The sequence below is a fragment of the Solanum pennellii genome, chromosome 4 (assembly GCF_001406875.1).
Source record: "Solanum pennellii chromosome 4, SPENNV200".
In the NCBI taxonomy this organism is placed as follows: Eukaryota; Viridiplantae; Streptophyta; class Magnoliopsida; order Solanales; family Solanaceae; genus Solanum; species Solanum pennellii.
The window spans coordinates 23,638,687-23,645,162 of record NC_028640.1 but is presented as its reverse complement, the minus strand read 5'-3'; positions in this window follow the sequence as shown (position 1 = coordinate 23,645,162).

Below are 6,476 nucleotides of genomic sequence, written 5' to 3'. Positions count from 1 at the left end.
CGCCTACCTCTGCCTGCACCTAAAATAGTATAGATGTATAGGGTTTGTAAACACTTGTACTAAGTATGGGTATATTCAAGCACACACCAAGGACATGCATGAGAAAGAATAGCTCTTTCCTAACGACATGATTTTTGGAGGTCAAGTAAGTAGACTTGCCAAATCGAGATTACGAAAGTTAGTGAACTTTCCAAATTGGATTAGGAAGGTCATGCCATGAAAGTAACATGCATCATCATAAATATCATATTGCACACAGCACGTAACATCTTCATATAGTACGTACCATAGCACATAACACATAACACATAACTTCTTTCATATCATTCATTCATATGCCATGAGACCTTGTAATCATGGACTTTACATTAAGACTTTCCAAAAGGAGGGCTCACCATATGGGACCTCAACTAAGGAGTATTCATTAGCAAACACAGAGTCTGCTTCATTCGTTCATACGTATTTTATTTCATTTCATTCATAGGCCAGTGTGAACACCAGCTATACATGGGGTGTAGCTTAAGACTTTCTTTGGTTTTGCTGTGCAATGATCAGGAATAAACTAATGTCATTACCTGAGTCTAGATCACCTCTTGATTATCCTATCTTAACACTTTTGGTATCATTCATTTCATTATGTGCTTCATTTGAGGTTGGCCTCATTCATTCATTGGAAACTTTAACTTTAACCGACATAGATCATGTGAGCATCATGAAATCCAGTGCCTCCCCCACACCGAAAAGAGGTGGAATCACCAGCTAAAGTGACCCAAAGCATGCTAGCGTACATGGGAATTGAAACTCGCTAGATCCCTATATTGGCAGTATAGGTTCGAAGACTAGGAGATATAAGGAGACTCATACCCGGCATGCCGGACAGTCTCATCTCATGAGAGTTACTTAAACCTCCGCCCTTCCCGAAAGTATAAAGTTACATTACATTCAACTCATACGTCATGGAACCTAGCTTCTAGTATGCGGACATCATAGCTCATTAGATGTCTCATCATTAGTATTAAGTGTGTTAAGCTCAATACTTTCTTTAGAGTGTTCATAGAGAATGGTCTTTTAATTATTTTACACTCTCATTGATGAGTACATATTGGTGAAATTTACTTAGGCTCATCTGAGACTGCTCTCATCATTTACATTAGCCTCATGTCATGTTGTCACCACATTGTTCATCATTAGCACCTTTACTTTTCATAGTTACTCACATCTTATTACGTGAATGTTCATTTCACCATTTCATAGTTCATTTGATTATATGTCAATGCACTTGGCCGCTTAGTGTATCTTACACTCATACTTAACCCTCCTAGGGTTCATCATTTTATTACATACATCTTAGGTTCACTTACTTTTGAACCTATGTTAGACTTATGTGTCTATACATACAAGCCATGGGGCTTCATTCATAGTTCGTTAAGTGATTCTTACTTTCTTAAGATTATGTAGTACAAGACTTATGTATCTTGTATATATGTCAAGATATTGATTTTTATCTAAGTAGGTGGCATTATTCTTGGATATTTTATTCATGTATGACATATGTATCAATACGGAAATTGGGCAAGGAAATCCAAGTTCGAATCTCTTGGATAACACTTTACATTTTTATTGATTTTATTTTTAATCTCCATTATATTGGGACTCTAGATTAAACCCCAACATTATAATATATCTTTAATTCTCTACTTGGTTTTCCTCTTAAATTGTCCGAAGTTGTGGGTTCGAACCCTCACAACCCCTTTTTATTTTTCATTAACATCACATTGTTCATTTTACCCAAACTAAGAGGTTGTGGGATCAAACCCCCACAACCTCTTTTATTTTTGTATATATATATTTTTGTTTTATTTCGCTGATAGCTGAGGGGCGTGGGATCGATCCGCCACGACCCCATACTTTTCCTTTAATTAATTTTTTATTTTTCCTCCCTTATTCTCTCATTTTAGCCACTGTCTAAAGGGTATTAGGGTCGATTCACTCTAACCCCTTTTTTTTTTTCAATTTTCTCTTCTCCTTCGCTGCCTACTCAGAGGATGTGGGTTCAAATCCCACTCCTCTTATTTATTTATTTTCATTTTAAGTGGGAGAGGGCACACGGGTTCGAACCCCGTGCGCCTCATTTCCCTTTCTCTTACTCACTGCCTGGAGATCGTGGGTTTGAATCCCACGCCTCCCACTTATTTGTTTGATTTATTTTTCTCCTCCTTATTCCCCCAGTTCGCGATTTCAATTCCCCCCAGCCCAATTTCTTTTTATTTGTGGAGAATTCCAGTTAGCTAGGTTCGAATCCCCCAGCCCCATTTCTTTTCCCTTGTCTCGCGAAACCAGTAGCTAAGGGGTTCTATTCCCCTTAGCCCCTTCACCTTTTCTTTCTTTCTCAACCTTCTTAACATGTGAGGTTTTGGGTTCAATTCCCATTGACCTCACTTACTTTATTTTCCCTTTTAAAAACCCAGATTTTAGCCTCATTGTAGAGTGCAAAAATCTGGAAAATTTTGGTCAATCATCAACTCATCTTTAGTCACATCTTTCATAAGTTTATTTGGCTAAAAGATTGTTATTCAAACAACCATATTTCATTACATTGAGCATCACATTGTATACACATTTCACATATGAAATACTCAAGAAATTTATGTCCTAATCGACTCCAAAACAATGGCCAAAAACACTGCCAACGTGCACACACACACTTTTTTTTAATCACACTTTTATTATCATCTTCGTAATTTCCCTCACATAAACATATTCACATTTAATATGAACACATCATTCATTCCTAAATCTACCAGCACAATATACCCATCCCACGAATTCGTTTTGGAGCTAGGGACAAGGACATACAAAGGTGAACAAACTTAGTTTCAAAGTGAATAGTTTGAATCGTAAGGGGCCTCTTGGGAAAGGGACCAAGAGAGAAGAAACCCATACCTTTTGATGTTGTTCAGGCTTTAAGTTGCTGCCCAAACTTGTCTCCAGAACCATGCCCAATTCACCTAAAGTTCCACCACCAACTAGCTGGAAATCTCCCTTGCCTTAACGTTTTTGATTAACTTGCGTTCTTAGATTTTTTTTTGTGAGTTCTTCAGGCGTGAAGAATTTTTTTCAAAGTTTCTGTTTCTTCACGTTAATTGGCAGAGAGAACAAAGGAGTTTTTCTTTTTTGAACGTATAGAGGTGATAAACGTGATTAGGAGAGTGTTAGCATAGGTCTAGGAGTCTTAATTCAAGACTTAGTCAAAATAGGATTTAATAAAATTAATACAGATCTGATTTATTTCAACTAATAGATGTAAGGACCATTATGCCTTAAAATTTCAGATTTTAAATAATACTTAAATCACCTTAAGTATTTGTCCTATTCGATTTTTTTTGGGTTGTTACAATTCCTAAAGCCAAGAAATGAATTTGGTGGTTTGAAAACACAATTGAAGAGTTCCAAATGTGTCAAGGTCGGACAATTAAATACATAAGAAGGCAATTTTCTTATCCGACGTATTAATAATAAGCTCCTTGACACCATTTCCGGTGACATAACGCACCCATATATCAATATTAGCATATGAATACAAATTTATGCCCGAAACGTCAAGAACAAACTTCACAATGTCTCCAACATGCTGTAAGAGAATCTCATCAACTGTTTTTCTAAGAATAGTTGTAGGTTTTGTTGTCAACTTTTTGCAAAAATAGTTATTTAACACTAGATATGGAAGTGAGACCCAAATATTTCTCCATTTACTAGACAAAATACTAGTTCTTAACCGGCAAGAGCTCAAGGATATGGTCAACAACATTTCTTGGTAGAGCAATGATCAATCTTCTTTATCCCCTTCAACAGCAGCTCTTTTACTAGGTGCTAAAATTAGAAAAAATAATTGTTAAATTTTATAATCCAAGAAAAAGAAAAAAAAAGCAAGATAGAGTACAAGAGAGAATTTTATACCTTGTTGAGTCATGCTTGCTCAAAAATAGTACTAACAAAATGCACAGAGACAACACCGTATTAAGAAAATAGTGAAATGCCCGCTAAAGAAGACGTTACTACAGTGACTTAGCACACGTCGCCAAACAATTGATAGCGGAGGTGAAACCCTAGATGTTAGGAATTGTTTGCTTTGGGTTGCATAGGCTCGTTTGTTTTTATTTCCGTTAGAACGTTCAAAAATTAAATAATTAATATAGCTATTATAAAGAAAGCTCAGAATATTATAATAATAAGAAGAAGACAAGAAGTATAAGATAGAGGAGAAAACTTTTCTTATTCAAGTGTGTCTTTCAAATGATGAGTGATTCTCTATTTATAGTATTGAGATATCACTCAAAAAGTCATCTAATTAATAAATACATAGTTATCTTGGAAGTTTTTATCACCTTGGAAGTACATATACATGAATCAAGTTAATAGTAGATGAATCTAATGGATAATTTATATACACTATACAATGGATTTATAACACTCCTCCTTGGATATCCATAGAATATGTGCCTCGTTAAAACCTTATTAGAAAAAACGCTGTGGGAAAAAGACTACTGAAGGAAAAAGAGTACACATCTCATAATACGCTATGAATGTTGCCTCGTTAAAAACCTTACCAGGAAAATCCAACTTGGGACAAAACATAGCTAAGGAAAAGAGTACAACGCGTATTTTACTCCCCCTGATGAAAACTTCACTTAATATCTCAGAGACGGCGCATTCCAATCTTGTATCTCAACTTATCAAATATTGATGTTGGCAATGCCTTAGTGAATAAATCAACAAGATTATCACTTAAACGGATTTGTTGAACTTCTATCTCACCATTTTATTGAAGATCATGCGTGAAAAAGAACTTTGGTGAAATATGCTTTGTCCGATATCCTTTGATGTATCCTCTTCTCAATTGAGTTATACATGCAACATTATCTTCGTACATTGTGGTTGGTATATTCTTTTTCAAAGAAAAATCACACGTTTCCTGAATATGATGGGTCATTGATATCAACCTGAAGTACTCTCGACTTGCTTCATGGATCGCTATTATTTCTGCATGATTTGAAGAAGTGGTTACCAACGTTTGCTTCATTGATCACCAAGATATTGTCGTGTCTCCACATGTAAATAAATAGCCTGTTTGTGATTGAACTTTATGCGGATCTGATAAATACCCTGTATCTGCGTAACCAATCAGTTCTGACATGGATTCATTGGAATAGAATAAACTAATGTCCATAGTCCCGGAAAGATATCGAAGTACGTGTTTAACACCATTTCAATGTCTTCTTGTTGGGGAGGAACTGAATCTTGCTAGTAGACTTACTGCAAAACAGATATCTAGTCGAATATTGTTAGCAAGGTACATTAGTGCCCCGACTATATTAAGGTAAGGAGTTTCATCACCAAGAAGCTCCTCATCCTTCTCTTGAGGTCGAAATGGATATGTATTGATGTCAAGAGATCTTACCACAATTGGAGTACTCAATGGATATGATTTATCCATGTAAAAACGCTTTAGTATCTTTTCTGTGTATGTTGATTGATGAACAAATATTCCGTTTGACAAATTCTCAATATGTAGGCCAAGATAAAATTTTGTCTTGCCGAGGTGTTTCATTTCAAATTATGTTTTCAGACACCCAACAAATTCTAAAATCTCTTTACGAGTTCCAATGATGTTCAAATCATCAACATACACAACTATTATAACAAATTCAGACTCCGACCGTTTAATAAAAATGCAGGAAAAAATCAGGTCATTTTTGTACCCTTTCTTGAACAAATATTCACTCAGATGATTGTACCACATCCTTCCTGATTGTTTCAATCCATAAAGAGAATTCTGAAGCTTTATTGAACAAGTTTCTCTTGAATCTTTGTATGCTAAAGGCACTTTAAATGCTTCAGGAACTTTCATAAAAATGTCGTGGTTCAATGAGTCATATAGATAGGCTGTGACAACGTCCATTAGACGCATTTCAAGTTTTTCATGATCTGCCAAATTTTATGAGATATCTAAAGGTGATTGCATCTACCACAGGAGAATATATCTCCATGTAATCAATGTCAGGTCTTTGAGAAAAACCTTGAGCAACAAGTCGGGTTTTATATCTCACGAATTCACCTTTCTCATTTCTTTTTCGTATAAAAACCCATTTGTACTCCACTGGCTTGATACCTTCAGGTGTTCGGATTATTGATCCGAAAACTTTACGTTTTTCTAGTGAAGCCAATTCTGCTTGAATTGCATCCTTCCATTTTGGCCAATCATTTCTCTGTCTACATTGATGAACAGATGTTGGCTCAAAATCTTTATCTTGTTGCATTATATCAATAGCAACATTATAGGCAAATATGTTGTCAATCACAACATTATTTTGGTTCCACAACTTTCTCGTCGAGACATAATTCATTGAAATTTCATTGTTTTCAAAAGTTTGAACCTTCTCGGATATTTCATCATGTGTTATGACTTGGGTCTCATC